Here is a 20,440-nt window from a genome sequence, read left to right as displayed (position 1 = left end):
ACATGTCTACTCTTTTGCTGCAGCAACTGCAAGAACGCGTGCAAGCCCTCGAGGGATTCCGCAATGGCATCTTTTTCGCTATTCATGAAAGGGCATTCATGAATTACGTCATGTCCACATGCAAGATCTCTAGGACAGAACAACTTGTGTGCAATACGCAATTTTATTTTTCTTGCTTGTAAATGCCTACATGCGCAATCTTTTAGGCAAGAGAATAGCAAAAGCATGAAGTATGAGATCAATCGCACTGTGCACATATATTTTATCATATCAGTTTTTGTTAACTGCATTTGTAGCATATATTCTGATAGCATGGAATAACAGACTATAATGTGAGTAATAATAATAATAATAATAATAATAATAATGTGAAATAACAGACTAATTCCTCAACACATGGAGCCTCCGCAGCCGATGCGGCCTATTGAGTTGTTAGGAACACCAGAAGGGTGATCGCCAGAATCACAGTCTATAGTCAGCCGTTCTGCTTTCACTTTCGAGGGTAGTGGAAGCATCGCCTTTTATGGCTGTAAAGAGAGACTAGCAGGTTGTTTTCTCGGACGTTCAGCTTTTGACTCTAGTTGGCTTAGTCCGTGTTCGACTTGAGTTCGTTCCAGTGAGCTCCTGTGACTTGGCCCAGACCCCAGGGCAGACTTTGGACAGGGCAGACTGACTTATGGCACCTTGACGAGAAACCTTCGCTGACACTTGATTGGCTGCTACGCGCGATGGGTGAAGTACCACGATACGTGGGCTTCACAGGGTGGCGCATGCTCCGCTGGATGTCATGAATGGCAAAAAAGATGTCATTGTGGAATCCCTCGAGGGCCTGCGCACGTTCTTGCAGTTCCTGCAGCAAAAGAAGAGAAGGCTTGTGACAAGCTGCCGCGTATGGAATGTCACGTATAGCAAAACCTGGCGTATTGTCGGATAAAAATGGGATCGGAATCGGAAATAGGAAGAAGAAAAAAACGAAACTTTAATACGTAAGACAAACGTCTGACATTGCCAAAGGTGTAGCGTCGAATGCCTCCGACGAAACTCTCTGTGTTTCTCCCCGGCCGTCTCGCCCGTCTCGGGTGTCGTGCCCTCCTCGCTCTCGTGCGCGCGTACTTTGACCGCTGCGCTAACACGCTAACACGGCCCCGGTGTAAAACATTGCGTCCTCGCAATCTTCGCCGGTGACGTAATCCAATAGCCATCGAGGTGGGCATCTCCTGCGTTTGTGGCTTCCAACGGGAGCTCTGAGCGGTACTTCCGAGGAAGCGGGTTCTGCTATATCAGGGGTCAGGGCTGATGGATCCTCGTCAGGTTGGCTGTCCGAGGGAAACTCGTCAAATATCTCGCTGAGGTCGTAGTCATGCTCCATGTGATGAGGTTCGCGGTAGGCTTTGATTTGCATGGCAGTGGCGATTTTCTTTTCCGTTTGCCCATTCGGCAATGAGGTCGTAGTCATGCTCCATGTGATGAGGTTCGCGGTAGGCTTTGATTTGCATGGCAGTGGCGATTTTCTTTTCCGTTTGCCCATTCGGCAACGAGCGTTCAATCGTGTAAGCGTTGTCCTCGTCATTCGTGATTGTGTAGGGTCCCTCATAGAGACTTCCAAGCTTGCCGTTTCTCATTCCGTTGGAGAAGAGGATCTTGTCTCCTATCTTGTATGTTGGTGTCCGGTGTCGAGAGTCGAAACTCTTTTTCATGGCTTGTAAATACTTTGTAAGGCTGACGTGTGCGTCATTACGCGCATCTTCAATGTCGATGGCTAGATTGTCGGGGCTGACATGAAGTGCGTTGTCGATGTGCCGTCGGGGTGAGTAATTAAAGAGCAGCTGGAATGGCGATGTTCTTAGTCCTGCATGGTCGGTGACGTTCACTTGGAATGTTGAGCGTTTGAGGTAGGCGCTCCAGTGATCGATGTCACCGTCGATGTTTTTCCGGAGTACTGGCAAGATTTTGCCGTTGGCTCTTTCTACAAGCCCATTAGTCTCAGGTGCGTAAGGTATGGTGGTCCGTCGTTCAATATATCGGTCGGCGAAATATCGTGTTGCTGCTGCAGATATAAGCACCTTGTCGTTGTCTGTGATGACCACTCGAGGTGTTCCGTACGTATCAATAATGTCCTCCTCAAAGAATGTGAGGAAATGCTCAGTGGATTTGCTGGGAACAGCGCGTGTTACAATGAACCGCGTGGTGAGGTCAACAGCTGTAATGAAATATTTGTTCGGATCCTCCGTGTTTATTGGACCAACGTGATCAATAGCGACGTGGTCAAATGGTGTCGTAGGTGGTGCTCGGGGTTGCAATGTGCGCGTTTGTACACCGGGCACGTGGTTATATTCCTGGCACTTCGGGCATCCCTTCACGTATGCGTGTGTATCTTGCGACATTGTCTTCCAGTAGTACCTTCGCTGAATTTTTGAAAGTGTTCGTGGAGCATCGCTGTGGCCATCTTTGTCGTGGTAGCATTTGAGGACAGCGTGCTTGAGTGATCGTGGTATGACGGTGCGCATTATGCCAGGTGTCTCATTTGGAGAGATTGACATAAGAGTGCCGTTTACAAGGGAGTAGTGTTCCTTCGCTGCGGATGGACAGTCAGTTTCGAGGTCGTCTATGATAGGTTCAAGTGCTGGATCCTGCCTTTGTGCGTCGTTGAGGCGAGAGTCCGCTGCACGGAGAACTAGGAGATTGTGAACTTCGTCGGGTATTCTTGACAACGTGTCGGCAACGGTATTTTGCTTGCCGGGTGTGTGTCGGATGGTGAAGTTGTACTCCATCAGGTCGAGCATAAGCCGTGCGAGGCGTCTGTGTGGCGTCTGTTTCGTCATGATATGTGTAACGGCCCAGTTGTCGGTGAAAACATCGAAGTGAGTCAGTCCTTGAAGGTAGCAGTGGAACTTGTCAGTCACAGCCCAGTGCAATGCGATTGCTTCAAGTTCAGTTGAATGCTTGTTTTCGTCCGATATGGGAACCTTCTTGCTTGCGTATTCTACAATACGGGCAACTTTACCCTCTCGCTGAACCAAAACAGCTCCAAAAGCTTGGTGTGATGCGTCAACATGGACTTCTGTGGGAAGCTCAGGATTGAAGGTTGCAAGTATGGGCGCTTGCATCAGACATTGTTTGAGCGTGGTCATTGCGGTTTCGCAGGCGCTAGTCCATACGAACTGTGCGTCCTTCTTTGTTAAGTCGGTAAGAGGACGGGCAATCTTCGAATAATCCTTGATGTACTTTCTATAGTACGATGTTAGTCCCAGGAACGACCGAAGTTCCGTCTTGTTACGTGGTGTAGGGTACCTTTCGATCGCTTCTGTGCGTTGAGGATCGATAGAAAGTCCCTCGGGTGAAACAATCAGACCCAAAAATGGAATGGCGGAACTCATAAAGATGCACTTGGTAAAGTCAGTTCGCAGTCCAAGTTCACAAAGAGTGTGCAGCGTTTCGGAGACAAGCTCAATGTGGTGATCAACCTTATCAGTGAAAATGCAGATGTCGTCAATGTAAACTTCAACATGTCCCGTGCTCGTAAGGTGTCTTAAGCCGTCATTCATGACACTCTGCATCGTTGCTGGCGCATTACATAGTCCGAAAAGCATACGGTTGGGCTCGTAATGTCCATTCTCGGTGACGAATGCAGCCTTTGACTTATCGGATTCCTTGAGCAGAATGTTGAGGAAAGCCTTCTTGATATCCAGTTTTGTCATATAACGAGATCCTGCTATCTTGCGGAGTACAGTTTCAACGCGGGGCATCGGGTATGCATGCTTCACAGTCTTTGCGTTGAGATACCTGTAGTCAACACAGAGGCGTTTGGGTGTGGACACGTGGTGTGGTTGGTCGACTACGATGACCGGCGATGCATATGGTGATCGTGACGGCCTTATGATGCCTTTGAGAAGCCAGTTGGCAGTCTCTTCCTTGATGAATTTCCGGTTGACCTCTGAGGTAGAATAAGGTTGCATGCGTACCGGTTTGTCATCAAGAAGATCAATGGTGTGTTCGACGTGTGGGCAAAGTCCAAGTTCCGTACTCGGTTGCGTAAACGCTTCCAAGTTCGTTAGCAATGCGTTCTTTAGCCTCTCAAGCTCCTCTGCGGTTACGTTTTGTGAGCCCTGGAGACAGGATATTTTGCTGGCTATATCATCTTTTGATGGAAGACTTGGAATGGGTCTGTCGCGAGCTTGCCCTGTGTCGTTTTCCATGATCAGTTTTGTGAATCCCCCGATGTTGATAGCGTCAGGTTCAGTGCCTGTATCGGTGGTGTGGCTGATGCTTGCAGTCTTGGGGTCGCTCAGTGGCGGAGTAGCAGAGAGCTGAGACGATTCGGACTCTACAAGCTCAACAGCAGGCGAGTGATTTGCGGTTTCTGGTGTATCGATGTCTGCGGGTTTCGGTTTCGGAATCCATTCGAGAGTGTGTACGTTTCCGTGAAAGCGCTCAATATAATCAAAAGGAACTGCGCGTCGCCAGTCCAAGCCGACAATAAGGGGGTAGTTCAAACTGTCGACGACTCGAAGTTCGACGGTAGCTGTTGCCGATCCAATTGACACGGTCCCTTGGGCCAGGCCGACAGGGCTGTTGATTCCACCAAAGGGTCCCTTTAACGTGACGGTCTTGTTAGGGATGACGTCAATTTTGTGGAGCTTTGCGATGTCGTGAGATAGCAGTGTTGCAGCAGAGCCTGGGTCCCATAGTGCTAAGACATCTATGCCATTTATACTGGCTGGAACAAGTATAATGCCATGCGCAGGTGCATGATAAGAGGACACAACGTTATTGATTGCGTTTTCAGTGAGAGGCGGTGTTTGTCTTTGGAACTGGCCGTCACGGCTCCGACGACGTTGCTGAGCTTCGGCCTTTTCCTCTTCTGTACGCGTGTCAGGGAGAGAACAGTCCTTTGCGCGGTGTCCGACATTGAAGCACCTTGCACACATGTCTGGTGGAACAGTTGCAGGTTTAGCCTTCCTTTGTATTTCGGGTGGTTGGCTTCGCATGCCGTCAGAAGGTTTCTGGTCCCGAACTCCTTCTTGGTCATTTCTGCTTGTTGTGAACGTCTTCGCTGTTCGTTGTTTGGAGTGGTCGGTGGAGGGAGTTTTGTGCACTGTGTTCGTAGACTGGCGATCAATTTCCCGAGCGTACTGTACCAGGTCGTTTACAGAACCTTGCCGGAGCGTGTAAAAGGCAGAGAGCATAGGTTTGTGCCTTGGTTCGAGAACACCGTCGATAATCCAGTCCACTATGTCAGGGTCAGAAAGTTGGTACTTTCCTTTCTTGATCCGTTGTAATCGGGCGTAAATGTAATCCACAAGGGGTTCCTTCTCGCGTTGGCGTCGTAGGTTGACGTGGTTCACCCACTGGCGAAACAAAAAGGGAATATCAAATTCTTTTTGGAGAGCGGTGATCCAGTCATTCCATTGTGTTAGCTTAGTGCCCTCGGTTTTATGCCATTCCAATGCGCGTCCTCGAAGTCTTGATATAGCAGAGCTGAGCGTGGCGTTGTCGCTCCATCCGGACCTCTCTCGTAAGGACTGCACAGCGGAATGCCAGTCTTTGAAACAGTCGGCGTCGTTCCCGTAGTAGAGTGGTAGCGTAGACGTCAAGTCTGGCATCGTAGTTACCTGCAGTGCGGTTGCGTGTTGCTGTTCGAGAAGTTTGGTGATCGAGCTCAATGCAGTTGCCAGCATGTTGATGACGGTGGGGTCGCTAGGGCTAGCGTTGGGTGTGGCCCCAAAAGGTTCCAGAAGAGGCGGTGTCGTAGTGGAGGTAGCGGTTGTAGCGGTGGTAGCGATGTTGGCAGTGGCCGATGCGGTTTTCCTCGTCGCCATGTCGGATAAAAATGGGATCGGAATCGGAAATAGGAAGAAGAAAAAAACGAAACTTTAATACGTAAGACAAACGTCTGACATTGCCAAAGGTGTAGCGTCGAATGCCTCCGACGAAACTCTCTGTGTTTCTCCCCGGCCGTCTCGCCCGTCTCGGGTGTCGTGCCCTCCTCGCTCTCGTGCGCGCGTACTTTGACCGCTGCGCTAACACGCTAACAGTATACAACCCGGTGTTATCAATTACAGTCCGAGGTTTCCACGGAATACTTGTTCCCGATCACCATGAAAAATGCAAGAATTCGGAAGAGAATGGAATATCATCAACAGTCGGCAAAAGGAGAAAAGCGGTTGGTTGACGTCCCGACATAATCACTTCAGATGTCAGCTGAGAAATGCATCAAAAGAACTTATGGTACATGGGAAGGCATTAGTGGCAGTTGAACTTCTTTCCAGTGAAAAAATGGCTAAGAAGCAAGCGAGCTGGTGAAGATGATGCATAATGTAAAAACCCCGAGACTAGGGAACACGAATGGACAGACACAAACACGAAGTCTCAAATAGTCTCTAGACTTCGTGTTTGTGTCTCCCTTCGTGTTCCCTAGTCTCGGGGTTTTTACATTATGCTTCCATTCCAGTGTTTTGCTGCTCGTCTTTAATTCATACGGGTACATTCTCAATGTCATACAGCAGTGGTACCACATTTAGGTGCCTTATGGGTCATCCACATAGCTCATGGAAAATGTCTGATGCTTTTCGTAAAAGTGTGATCCCTTTTAAAATAAGTGTCCCGGGGAACTCCCGGGCAATGCAGGCATGAAAATTACCTTTACGGCCAATAGCGACTTTGCCTGTTCCCCGATGAGGAAGAAGGTTGGGCCAGGTACCGCAATATGATCCGCATCCGCATTCCAAAGCCTCTGAGGACTTGAATCACCCCCGTGTCCGCCGGGGTCATGCATCCTTTACTCGTCCAGCTGAAACGTAAAAATTAGCAAGTTATGCACAGCAAACAACTGAATTGCCTCTCGAATTCAAATTAATCAAATTACTTCGTCCTCCAGCCATAAGATGATGGAGTAAAAAAAAAGAAAAGAGAAGTAGCTGTGCAACGTTTGGTACTCGCAGCTGAAATACAGCGACAACTGTGTCGCCACGGACTGTGGGCAGATTTCAACGCGATTCTTTCTCCGTGTCTGCGAGTTCTTAACTCCCATATGTTAACATCTACATAGTACGTCAATACTTCGAAATTATCTTATATAAATGCATTGGAACTTGAACCCTGTACAGATGTTTAGTTATCTTTACAGCCTTTTTTGAACGTGTTCGTATTGCAAGTACACAATACAAGAACCTTCACTTGGAACTTTCCTCGGCGCTGCCACCCTCGCGTCTTGTGTTTTCCACTCCAGACACCTGCATCACCACACTTCACGTGATACCCAACGTCAGGTCACGCCACTTTCGCAGCGCGCTTCAGTGACGCACTGCGCCGCTATATGTGGGACCAATGCGTCCTCTATACTAGACGCCTGCCACGTCGAGCGGGGAAAGTGCTACCCTGTCCTCTTCCTTTTATGCGCGGCACTTCCGCTGCATGGTGCTGCCTTCTGACACTACATCTAGCAGATGACACGTTCAGTCAAAGCAGCTGCTGCCAGAATTTGCAGCACGTATAAGCTTTTTTTGGAAACGTCAGCCGTGGTATGGTGAAGAGAAATTAGCCGAGGAGGTCTACAAAGATGGACGCAGTTTCTTGTCTTGTTTTAAAGTCGAATATTTTGTTCAGACTCCGCAGAAGTACCCAACCATAAGAACCTGCGGCACTTGACGCTTTGTACATCATGCAGCGAAAAACAGTCGAGCGTGCAGTTTCATGAACTCCCAGCGAACTTCGCTCTCATAGAACAATTGTTGAAAGGAAGAACTAGCAGCTGAACTCCACTTCCAACGACTCAGCCGTCTGCATGCAGTCTTCAGACTGGCAAGGACTCTCGAACCGGCAGAAGAGGCGCATGTTGGAGCCCAGTGCAGTGTCCAGGATATTTCGTCATTAAACCCTTCGTGCATAAGACCCGAGGAGGAAAAAGAAACAACGCAACAACAGCGTGAACATTTTGAGCCGTTTGATTACGTCCGCGCCTGCGACGTTATGTGTCCCCGTGGAACCAACTGTACACACGGCCAAGTGAAGTGGTTGGTGCTGATAGTGAATGTGGTTCTGCTGATAGTGATAGGGTACGCCATGAGGTCCTCTGGCATGCAAAGTGGAGAGCGGATCTCCATTTGGCAATTCGATCTAAAGAGAAAAAAAAATCTCGTGTGAGAGGACATATGCAGAAAGCACGGAACGCAGTGCTGCGGTGCACCGTAAACGCCTATCAAAAAAAAAAAAAAAAAAAAAGAGGGAATAAGAGCTCAAAGGAGAATGCCACATCAGCAAGTTTCTTGAATCGTGGATATACTGAGCGGATGATAAGGCGGCTTGTGTTTTCACCGCTACCGTAGTTCCTTTTCATTCAATTCCAATGTGTCATGCCTCGTCTGCAGTGAATGACCCACTACATCATCATCCCGTTTATGTGTGCGTGTATGTGTGTGTGCGCGCGCGTGCCTCGTTTTGCACAGCTCCGGGAAGCATATAGAGAAACTGCAGTTCTACCGAGTCACTCTTTCGAATGTGTATCAGCTTGCAAAAGCATGTGTGCTGGTGACTCCCCAGCAACATGCGTGGGTCTTTATATTCGCTTGCCTCTTCGCTACATTGTGCTCAAGCTGACTGAAAACTACTGGTGGGGTGGCGGAACTCACTCAGTTAGGCTCACAATAAATATCCATTGAGTGGAATAAGTATCTAATGCACTGAAACATCTCGCATCCTACTAGGATATACTTGAAGACTATAGCGGGCGAGCGCACGGTAGTGTCAGAAGCTGGCGCCATCCCGCGGTCATATAGGAAAACACGTGGCACGCGCAGAAGTATGGGAGCGCGCTCGACGTGACCGGCATCTATAGAGGAGCCCTTGGTGGGACACTCGGCGCGCGGACGCACGTCGCTGTGATGCTGTAAAATTGGTGCGCCCATGCAGGTAAATCGCTATCAGACTCCATAACGAATAGAACTTCGAGGTCGGAAACGAAACGGGAACAATAAACATGTAGGATTCAAGTGCTAACAAGTTGTTGATGTCCACGTCCTTATTTCCTACAGCAAATTAGTTACAAATACCAGATTCCATTAAAACGCCACAGGGTATGGTACACTCTTAAAAAAAGACAGTGGCGGTGTTTTTTTTTCTTTTTGGCCGTGATGAAACAACTTCGGCCGAAATGAGACTACCTTCGGCCGTAATGAGATCTTGTCCGTAATGAGACACTTGGGGATTAAAGGATTTTCGGCCGTAGTGAGACTTGCGACCGTAGTGAGATGTTACCGGTAGTGGTGTTGAAAGAGCTCACCGTTGTCGGCCTCACAGAGATGGGCAACGTCACGACGTTTGGGGGAATGTGCGTCATGGGCCGACTTCTTAAAGAAAAAAAAAACTTCACCACATAGCGCGCTCTTTCCACACATCAGGAGTGATAAAAGTATCATTCTGTGCACTGGTTGACCACCACAGTGCTATATACGGTAAATTCTGTTTTAGGGGAGTAGGATCCATGCTCCCAGCCTTACCAAAAAAAGGTTTGGATGTAGTTCCGTATCGGGACCACTGGCTTTTTTTTAAAGAAAAACGAATAAAAACAAAAATCAAACGCTTTTACGTGAGAGAGGAAGTAATTAGTAAAGAAGTTAAAGTGAGGTGATTTAGCCCATTTCAACGACCCTACCTTTCGTAAGACGGCAAGTTTCGAATCCGTTAGGCTTAGCATTCCTGTGTTTCTCCTGCGCTAAAAGTGAATCGGATGGGGTTGTTTAAATGCATATAAAAAAAACTTATAGTCCGCAGAATTTTATAATTCTTACATTTTTAGATTCAGTATATGATCTTCTTCCACTTCTATGTAATATCTACTTTCCTAACAGATTCACTAACTTTTAAAAACGAGTGGTCCCGATACGGAACTACACCCCAAATATAAAAGTGATATTTTTCCAATCTTTCGACACAGCCTAGTTGAGCACCACACATAAAGCACTATACAAAACACAAGAACCTCTCACTCGAATCACGTATAACACAATAACGCAATATATTCTCATAGGAGGATGTACACGACCTGAAAGGAGCAGCAGGGTGTGCAGGGTGTGCACGCTGACTCCACTCGTGGAACATGGAGACAAGTAGTCACGGCTGGCCGTCACCTGCACGCCGCACGTGCGATTCGTCTTCTTGATTTAATCCTTCTTCTTCCTCCTTCTCCTAGTCCAGTGGCCTTGATCCGCAAAGGATCCGCAAAGGGCCGTCTGGAAAGAGAGAAGCGACATTGGGAAGGGAAGTGTACCTTTCCTGGCCACCCGACTAACGCGTGACTCATTTGAATGAATAAACTACAAACGATAGCATAGTTAAAGGCATTCAAGCATGACATAAAATGCAGTGAAAAAATGCATTGTTGTTGTTCAAGAATCACATTGTACATCTAGCACAACCATTTCTTTAAAAGCAACGCGGACGGTCTAGAAGGCAGCGGTCGTTTTTGGATGTGGTGTTGTGAACAGCTTCCAGATTTCGGCTCGAGATAAGTGGTGAGTAGGCTTGTCGGTAATATCTATTATATATCTTAACCGTACGCCTTCTATTCGTCTTAGGTGACACGGAAGATATCTGGTTCCACCTAATGACGATAAGGCGAATTTTTGTTCTTCAACATTTACGGTCTGGTAGACGAAGCGTACGAATGGTGAGTGCAATCCTCTTTCGCAGACACTGTCTGGGCTTTCTCATTCGGCTCTGCAACAAGGAGTCTCAGTTAAGAGTTTGTCAGGCGTTCTTAAATTGTAAAGTTGTTTGGCTGTGGCTAAGCTAGACAGATTAAGATGACAAGCCTCAAGAGGAGCTACGCGCATTTGTCTTCGAGTAGCTTTAAGTTAGGCTTAAGTGAGCCCCATTCTGTTCGTCACACAGCAACGGTCTCTGTAATTGCTGACTCATTTTGGGCTTTGACAAGCGGAATGTTGTCTGACTTCAACTGAAGAGGAACTTAGCGTTTCGGTTCGTATGCCAAATGGGGTTTACGGCAAAGGTCAGCAGTTGAGCCAATGTAACTTCTGCATCCTCTACTGCATCCACCTTCGTTTCCAATTCCGCCGTCGTTAGGGCTAGGTCGCGCTGCCTTATCATCTGCTGGGTGCCCAGCCATACAGAAATAGCAGGCAATGAGCTTGCAGACAAAGCTGCCACAGCTGCACTTTCGGCAGACGCGACACAGTTTGACCTGCCTTTTCAGGACTTGAAACCACTTCTTAAGAAAGCAATAAACAAAATGTGGCAGGATCGAGCATTGGGACACACGATAAACTTCACCTGGTTTAAAATAGCATAGGACACCCCGTACAAAGTTTAGACACGAGATCACACGAAGTTACACGTGCACTGCTAAGACTTGGATATACTTACCTGACCCATGGTTTTCTTCTTTGCAGAGAGGAGCCACCCGAGTGCACGCACTGTGGGGAACTCCTTTCTGTACTACACATTATTTCCTGCCCGTTGTATGAACCGCTTCGTCATCGTCACTTCCTAGAGTTTTATAGAAATCATCTACAGCTCCACACCAGCCTTACTGCTGGGCGATGAAGCTCTTTTACCCTTTGGTAGAGTCTACAATTTTGTTAGACACACCGGTTTTTTTTAACGCCGTATAATTTGGAGCAAACCATTTTTTTTTTTAAATCGGAATACTTGGATTAATTTGTATCACGTACTGGTTTTAACCTTATCGCTCCATTTATAACACATGACACCTTTTAACAACGTTTTGGCGCATTATATAGCCTTCGTCGCTGCTGCACCATAAAAATACTAATCATCAACGGTCGCGCTGCTACGCGTATGATTCGCCGGGAAATTTATTTAACGCCTGTTCGGCTTTCAGTTTGTAACTCGGTCACTTTTGTTAATAAAATGGTGTTCATTGCCTGTTTCTTCACTCATTTCCCTCCTTTGACGCAAACGTGCACTATGTTCTTGGGCTGCCCCCTTTATCTCGTTGTCCTTTTCCGTTTATTAGATTTTGTATCTTGTTCTTGACCGCCATTGCAATAAAACCTAGCTTCCTTATCTTGACTTTGTCTTTCATCAGTCCCTGGTACACAAACATGCACTAGCTTATGGGTTGAGGTAGGTACGTTTTGACTGCCCCCTTTTCCCTTGCAGAGACTCCAGTCGTCTGTTGTCGCAGCCTCGTTTCCGTGGTTCATGGAAGGAGATCGTCCGGCAATGACATGCCCCATCAGAACCTCGTGAAATCTTTCACTTTGGTTTGTTAATGATATACTGGCTAATTCTTTGATTCTTTCTGCCGAACTGCTCCCTTTGTGGTGAAGACACAGGCGCAAATCAAGAATCTTGGGACCTTTTGTGTACCGTTTCCTCTGCTATCCATTGCTGAGAAATAAACATGTTCCTATGAGAACTGTTCTCATTTTTGTTGAGACGCTAACGCACATTAAGGAGGCCATGGCTTAGACCTGTCGAAGTCTTGACGAAGAGCCCTTCTAACCATCGTGGGTGGAAAAACTGTAACAGCTGACTTGTTGTAAGAAATCTCGATCTCCCTGCGTGCACCAACGGTAACGGCAAAGATTGCCTAGTATGTACCTACGAAGTAGGGGAAGGATTAGCTCTTGAAGATTTCTATTCGACTGCTCGATCTATCGTACAAAATCAGCGTGTTCCCGTCGAAGCCATGACTAAAAGAGATTAATGATCCACAATGATTCCTTCGCCTGAAGACCCATGGTGCGGCAGATATAATAGCAGCGGTATGTGAAATCCCTATCTTGTATCACACTGTATAGCATCACCCATTATGCAAGAATACGAATGAGGGGGCATTGTTTCTGTAGCACTCATGAATCTAGTTTCAGCTAAGTTTCGGAATCGCTCGATCTGTACGAGACTGTCCCTTTAGAGGCCAAGGTATATTTCATACGATTGGGTTATTGTAACGCGCTGTAGTATATCGGAAGAAGGATACGATAAAGGAAGTTTTCAAATCCAACCCAAGCAACACAATGTACGGAAAGTCGAGTGCAATAGGGGTGGACGGGTAGGTGGAAGACCTTGAACAGACTCTTGAACCTAAGGAACATTGAGAAGACACATACCGTCCACCCCTATTGCACTCGGCTTTCAGTACATTGTGCTGCTTGGGAAGCTTAGCAAAGTGATATTAACTGTGACAGTAAACAAAAACCGATGTGCTGACACTCGCTATTAGTCCGATTGAAAGGGCGCGAAGGCCTATTCGCAAGAAAACCTTTCAATGGAATTGAACATAGTCTGTCGACTTCGCACCTCCTTGCTTGACAATTTGCAGTGTACAGTGCAATCCTATTATTTCGAACTGACGCTCGGGTCCCGGCGATTTCAATGGGCGCAAACGCCCGGTAACTCGAACATAATGAACGTCGCAACGGTTTATTCAAACGAGATTGCCCGGCTGCGCAGACTCTCGACAATACGCATCGACTCGAAAGCGCCGGCCGCTCACCGGCTGGCGCGCTGCTGACGTGTCAAAGACACCTTTACCTGTTACTTATGAGTCTGTTTCTCATAAATGAATCAATGGAATGAGGAATGAATCACCGCAATGGTAGTAATGGTGCAGGCGAACCTGACCGGCACCATGTGGGCCTCCACCGTAGACCACCACAGTGGGCGTCGTCACTGCTATAGACAAAAAGAAAAAAATACACAGGTGGTGGTGGTGGTGGTGATAGGGCTTGCCGTTGTCGACCTCACGTATGTGGGCAACGTCATGACTCACGCCATGGGGGAATGTGCGTCCTGGGTCGACTTCTAAGGGAACTGTGCCGACATATGTCTGAAAGCGTCTGAGGAAAACCCAGGAAAGACACAGAGCTTCACCGCATAGCACGCTCCTAGCCAACCATCATCCCAAATGATATCGCTGTCTTCTTTTTTTTTTTGCAGAAAGTGACTGGTCGTACGCCATTTTTGTGGCAATTATGAACTGTATAGTGCCCCAAAAATGGCGTACGCCCCCCCCCCCCGCTTTCAGCAGATCAGGGGAAAGAACGATGGTTGGCTAGGAGCTTGCCATGCGGTGAAGCTCTGTGTCTTTCCTGGGTTTTTCCTGGGTTTTCCTCATACGCTTTCAGACATATGTCGGCACAGTTCCCTTAGAAGTCGGCCCAGGACGCACATTCCCCCAGGGCGTGAGTCGTGACGTTGCCCACATACGTGAGGCCGACAACGGCAAGCCCTATCACCATCACCACCACCGTTTTTAGAGTGCGGGCGTAACATTAGGCTGCGTGCGATGGAAGGACACATGCTGACAATTTTAACGCGCCGTTATATAATGGGTAATACGGCGGAACCCCCTTGTTTACCTCGTCTTATATAATGCACTATCGGTTAGGTTGTTGCTTTTCATCGGGTACGTCGACGCTAAGCTTCAGTTTCCTTTCTACGTTTCGAGGCACGTGCTGCATATGCGAGCTTCAGCTATGCTTGTTGTCAGTGCGAGATTTAAAGGGGGAGAAGGGAGCAGACGGGGCGTATGTCCCACTATGGTGAATGCCCCGCTATGGGGCCCTCTACGGTGAATGGTTCTGTGGGCGTGATCCATTCCCAGGTTTCGCCACCAAAGTGAAGCGGAATGACACACCGAAGTCTAAAGGTCTCCCAACTGTACAAGCGTCATTAATCCGAGAAACGAAGAAGAGCAGAACGAGGGCCTCGGGTATATGGCGCGCTTCGAAACCAAAAGGGTACATCGTCGCCATTTACACCACCAGCAAGGACACCCTCTACGTTCGCAAAATTGACTTTTTAAAGCTGATATTCTTTTAAAAATCTCCGTTCTATCCAGTCAGTTCTATCCAGTCTCAGTTCTATCCAGCCAGAATGAAGTTGATAAACGAACCAAGTACTCCATATTACAATTTTTTGTACGCAATGCATCAACATATATGTTCTGTCGTACAGTAATACAGGTAGCTCAGACTGAAGTTAAAATTCTTGCAAAATCCTGACTTCTCTACATCCATATGAACCATCACTACTGGCCATGCAAATGTGCGGAACCCACAAAGCGGTGCCGCGGGGTCTTACCATTGTTAATCCGGCACTGCTGGCTGTCACTTATACGTTGCGTTGACGGGAGAGCTGCCGCATCCCTATCGCCATTCAATTCAGTTAAATTTTTATTTCCCTTTCGGATGGGAGAGAGTAAAAAGCCATAATGCTTGACGAAGACTTTGCTCCCAAGAATACATCGTATAGCAGCATTTCAGAGAATTATATACAAGAAGCACGTAAACAATAGAAATTCACTTAGTCCTTCCAAGGCACTCTTCCTCCTTTTCTTCTCTCCCGTTGGGGATGAAGGAAATACGCGTCTTCTAGAAGCGCAATGAACAAAATAAAGAAAAAAATGGCGTTCCTTCACGAATTTTTTGCGGGCGATCTATCGAACGGATTTTTGTTCTGAAAACGGCTACGATATCAGGTGACCGAAAGGAACAGATGTTCTCGTTGGGACAACTTTGTAGCTTTTATAATTAACAAGTTAATTAATGAAAGTTAATTAAGACATTGCCTTTGGATTTTGCTAATGCCCTGCTAGGGAGTGCCCTTCAGCATATGCTGTATTGCAATTGATTTCATCTCGGAAAAAGTGATTGATATATTTTTTAAAAATCTGTTCACACTTAGCGTGGACACCCTGTATATAAAAAGAAGTATATTATGTCTCCCCAGTTTCGTGAGTGTGTTGTGCTGCTAGACAGCCCTTGCAGTACCGTGTGCACCTAGGAGCGGTTGTGACACAGTGTCGAGGCTTTCCTAGCGAGGGAGATGTCCTACTATGCCGCGGAACGCGCCCACGGCTCCGATCGGAGGCGAATGTTACGCCGTGTAATACGCTATGCAGGTATGCCAGCTTTCTGCGCAGCTCCTTGGTCTTCCTCTCTCCCTTATTATCCATTGAACGACCTCACTGGTCCCGCTCCCAAAGAATGGGATAACATTTCAAAGTTGAGGCGCACATGGATTCTCCTGTGGACCCATGCCGTTTTGGGAACACCTCCTCACAGATCTGCCTTGTGATTGGACAGACACCTAGTCACGTGGTTTCTCCACACTTTACCCTCCTCTCCCCTGCGCAGAGAAAAAACTGTCGAATCGTATTCCCCCGGAATTGGTTGAGAACCTCTAAACTAGGAGATATCCCTCTTTATCTCGCTAGACTTTTCAGTTTTATACCAATTGTAAAATTATTTTCGCTCACGCTGCCTTGCTCACGGCTACACGTACGTGTGAATGCGTGCAGCTGCGGATGTCGTCGCCGTAATTGGCTTTGGACGCTCGAAGTCCACCGTAATCGTTTCACTGGAAACGTTCGCTGCAGTGCTTTAGAATTGCAAGTACAGGGGGTGTCATTATTACAGTTACGTTGTAAGAACTTTATGTAGGTCTTTAGCTTTACGTCTAAGGCTCCTCCGGATACAGTGATAAAAGAGAAGTTCGACACACAACATCTCTCGGAGCCAACCGTTTTTCTCCTGATTTGTTGAAAATCGAATGGGCACTTTGGACACATTATGGAAAATGCGAAGTGTCCAGATTATGCTGTTTCGTCCCACTTTCAACAAATCAGGAGAAGGAAAGATATCATTCCGAAAGACTGTTGGCTCCGATCAGTTATTATGTGGTAGCGTTATGTTTTAACAGTGATTGTGTTTGCACAGGGAAGAAATGAAGGCGGGGGCCCTATTACCGTGAAAGTAATCTACCTCGATTACTACAGGATCAAGTGCTCGACTATTGGTTGAGGGCGCGTGACATCCATCGTTGTTCTTCACGCCTTCTTCGCGTAACAACCAATGACAGGCGAGACACAAAGTAATCGAGGTCGATTACTTTGACGAGAATAGGATGTGTCGTCTGGGGGGTGTTTTGGAGGCAGGAGGGTCGTGATAGAGTATTGATTCGCTCTGGCGTTGTCAATAGATGTTGTCATAGCTAGAGGGAGTGACACGCTGAAAACGGTGGTGGTGGTGATTGTTGGCCTCACAGAGGTGGGCAACGTCACGACTGATGCCCTAGGGGAATGTGCGTCCTGGGCCGACTTCTAAGGGAACTGCGCTTGTTTGTGGCGACTTGGATGTGTGATAATTGACACAAAAAGGCATACGCCTCCCCCTTTCTTGGAATGAGAAGCGATAACCTTGTCCGTGGCAGTGGTTGGCGCAGAGCGTGCTGTGAGTCGAAGTTCTAAGTTTGAGCTTGAATGCAAAAAAAAAAGAAAAAAAAAAGAAGAAATTGAATCCGTCGTCTGACGAATTCTACTACTCCCACACTCTTAGAAAAAAGGGTAGAGTAGTTACACCTTTTAGGAGGTAATAGTTGTCTCATATTTTGTGCCTAAAATGTTGCGTGTTAAAACATAACTAAAAAGGTCTACCTGCTATGCCTACGAGTGATAGGGTTACCGCTTCTGATTCGGTGAGCAAGGGGGCATACGCCCTTTCGCAGCGACTTGGATAGATGATAATTGCTTTTATCACCCTTTTACACGCTTTATCAGACGCTATGTTGACCTATAGGTGGCAACCATAGAAGTTACCACATTTTGACACCCTTTTTTCTTGGAGTGCATAAAGGACCCCTAAATGAGTGAACCGCACAGAAAGGAAAAACAAAAATGAAAAGAGAACAACATTACCCCTCCCGATCACCGAACTGAATGCGCGCATGCGCATAGCTACAGCATTTAGAGTGGATGTAGGAATCCTTGCAGTGACCGTCTCGGCAAAATTTCACGTGCGGTCGCAAAATGTAAGAAAAAGAAGAAATGCTCGTGCAACTTCGGGAAAGTGAGTCGACCCAGCAGCACTTCGAAATATTACAAACTGGGCCATGGGAAACGGTCTCACTTTTCCGTCTCTTGCCTTCCACGTCGAGGTCCACTGGACGTAATCACATTCGGAGATAGCTACTAGAAGACGTGACGCTGAATGTTGCGCTCAGAAAGACCGGCTGCCAGGTTGAAGCGGATGCAGCAGTTGTTGCTTTTCGAAACGTGAAGCCAAGGCAAGCACCGCTGAGCGAAGGTTTTCTTCTACTTTTCGACATGGTTTATGTATTTGGCTGCGCGGTTCGAAAACCGCTCTCGTTCCTGAATTGAAAAGGTGGGCGACCTCACTTGCCTGAATTTCGATGGAATTGTAAATGAGCGTTTACCTTTCGTGAAGGCTGTATATGGTCCTACGAAGTGTGCGTTTTTTTTTTGGGAACCATTTCGGATTTAAGTTTATGCTTATTGCGGACTCTAAAAACAGAACTTCACCGCTTAGCATGATCTGCGCCAGCCCTGGTGGTGGTGGTGGTGGTGGTGGTGATGTTGATGGTGAAAGGGATCGCCGTTGTCGGCCTCGCAGAGGTGGGCAACGTCACGACTTACGCCCTGGGGGAATGTGCGTCCTTGGCCGACTTCTAAGGGAACTGTGCCGACATATGTCTGAAAGACGTCTGAGCTGTTAAAACAGAGGTTCTGTTAAAACAGACACATAGCACGCTCCTAGCCAACTATCATTCCGAATGATATCATTCTGCGTCTTTTTCTTTTCTTTTTTTGTTGAAAATGGGAGGCGGCGCCTACCTGGGACACATTATGCATGTCCCAGATAGGCTCCGCCTACGGTTTTGAACGAATCATGACACAGAATGATATCATTCGGAATGGCGGTTGACTAGGAGCATGCTATGTGGTGAAGTTCTATTTTAACGGTGCATTGCTACGAATGATAGGGTTATCGCTTCTGGGAGCTTAATCGCTTCATCGTCGTTACGGTCGTTACAAGCTAACGAGTAGCGGGAAATTCAAAAAGGTGGGCACGTGACACATTGCGCGTGACGTATACCACGGCCTTCACGTATCGCGCGAAGAGCGCTGTGCACGTGTTTTATCACGTGCCCACCTTTTTAAATTTCCTTTTTGTGTCAATGATCGTATATCCAAAGCGATACCAAAAGTCGGTAACCCAACAAATCGAAGCAGTGGTTGTCGCAGAACATGCTATGCGGTGAAGTTCTGTTTTTAGAGTGCATAAGGTACCGGGTGTGGTTGTTGGGTAATAATACCGAAGGTGATCCGATGCTTGTGTTATAAACGAACTGGGAGCCGGTGCTGAAGAACTTCCGCACGACTGCACAACAAATCGCAAACTGTCGTGCCTTATATGCTGAAAATATGCTTAAAATTTGCATACTGTAATCTCCAGGGACGACAAGTACCTCCCCAAGCGCTCATATATATTCGTTCACACTCTAAAAATAGAACTTCACCGTACAGTCCACTCTGCGCCAACCATTGCCACGAAATCGCTTCTGATTCAAAGAGAGAGGAAGGCGTACGCTTTTTTTTATGTCAGTACGGATATATGCTAACTGACACAAAAAGGCGTAAGCTCCCCTCTGTCTTCGAATCAGAAGCGATAACCTTATCACTCGTGGCAACGGTTGGCACAGAGCGTGCTATGCGGTGAAGTTCTGTTTTTAGGATGCACACACTTTTCACTATTGACACACAATGGGAACTGGGCAATGAGTGAACTCGATTAATTTTTTCGGCATTCTAGTATATACAGGGTGTTTGCTCTAACGTGTCCAGAAATTGTATTTAAAGCGTGTGATAAAAGAAAAGCAAGTGGCACTTTTCTGCTGCTTGAGTAAGAAACAGGTACCGCTTCACTAGCAGCACCTGTTTCTTATTCAGGTAGCTGAAAAGTAGCGATCGTTTCTGTTTTATCGCTCGCTTTAAATAAAATTTCTGGACACGTTAGAGCAAACACCCTGTATAGTAGTACGAACTATAGGAATCTAAATCTTGATGCCGATCGTAGTAAAGAAACTTATGCTGCTCTTGCTTGCTCCAGCAAGCTCTTGCGTGCGAACTGAAATTGCTTCTTGTGTGTCCACCTATGAACATCCTCAAAGGAAATACAGGCAAAAAAAAAAAAAAAAAAGCAGACGCCAGCGTAGCGTAGTGGTTAGCGCACCCGAAGGCCAGTCGAGAGGGGCGCAGGTCGACTCTATCTGGCTTTTTCGACGACTACCATATTCCAATCTTTTTCTTTCATTATTTCAAAGAAAATCTGCCGGCTCCCGTGGCATAGTGGTTAGGATGATCGCTTTCCACGCCGAGACGGGGAGGTAACACGGGTTCGAACCCTGCAATTCCTAGAAACAGGGCAACTTTATGTAATCAGTGTTAGAGAATCGACTACTGTACATGTTTGCGTTTCACTACGACTGATTCGTTAATCGTAATCGCCTTATAGCGCTCTCGTCACCAACCACTGATTTCGACCTGTATTCACTACATCTTGCACAGCAGGTCACTGTAAACTGTGGCGATCTGCTTGTTTGTCTAGTACTTCATTTGCTACGTACCACCTTTACAGGAGAGTAATAATAACGCAAA

At 47.1% G+C, this 20,440-nt stretch overlaps 1 long non-coding RNA gene across 1 annotated transcript; it reads right to left on the bottom strand.

The window, feature by feature from the left end:
• Positions 1-245: 245 nt before the first annotated feature.
• LOC135368315 (uncharacterized) lies at positions 246-10,161 on the bottom strand. Its single transcript, XR_010414744.1, has 3 exons — positions 10,040-10,161; positions 6,641-6,790; positions 246-850 (listed from the first exon to the last, which is right to left on the bottom strand). It is a non-coding gene; the product is annotated as an uncharacterized LOC135368315 (long non-coding RNA).
• Positions 10,162-20,440: the final 10,279 nt, after the last annotated feature.

The sequence above is a fragment of the Ornithodoros turicata genome, chromosome 9, assembly GCF_037126465.1.
Source record: "Ornithodoros turicata isolate Travis chromosome 9, ASM3712646v1, whole genome shotgun sequence".
Lineage (NCBI taxonomy): Eukaryota > Metazoa > Arthropoda > Arachnida > Ixodida > Argasidae > Ornithodoros > Ornithodoros turicata.
The sequence above is the reverse complement of the archived record's forward strand: the minus strand, read 5'-3'. Positions and strand labels throughout refer to the sequence as shown.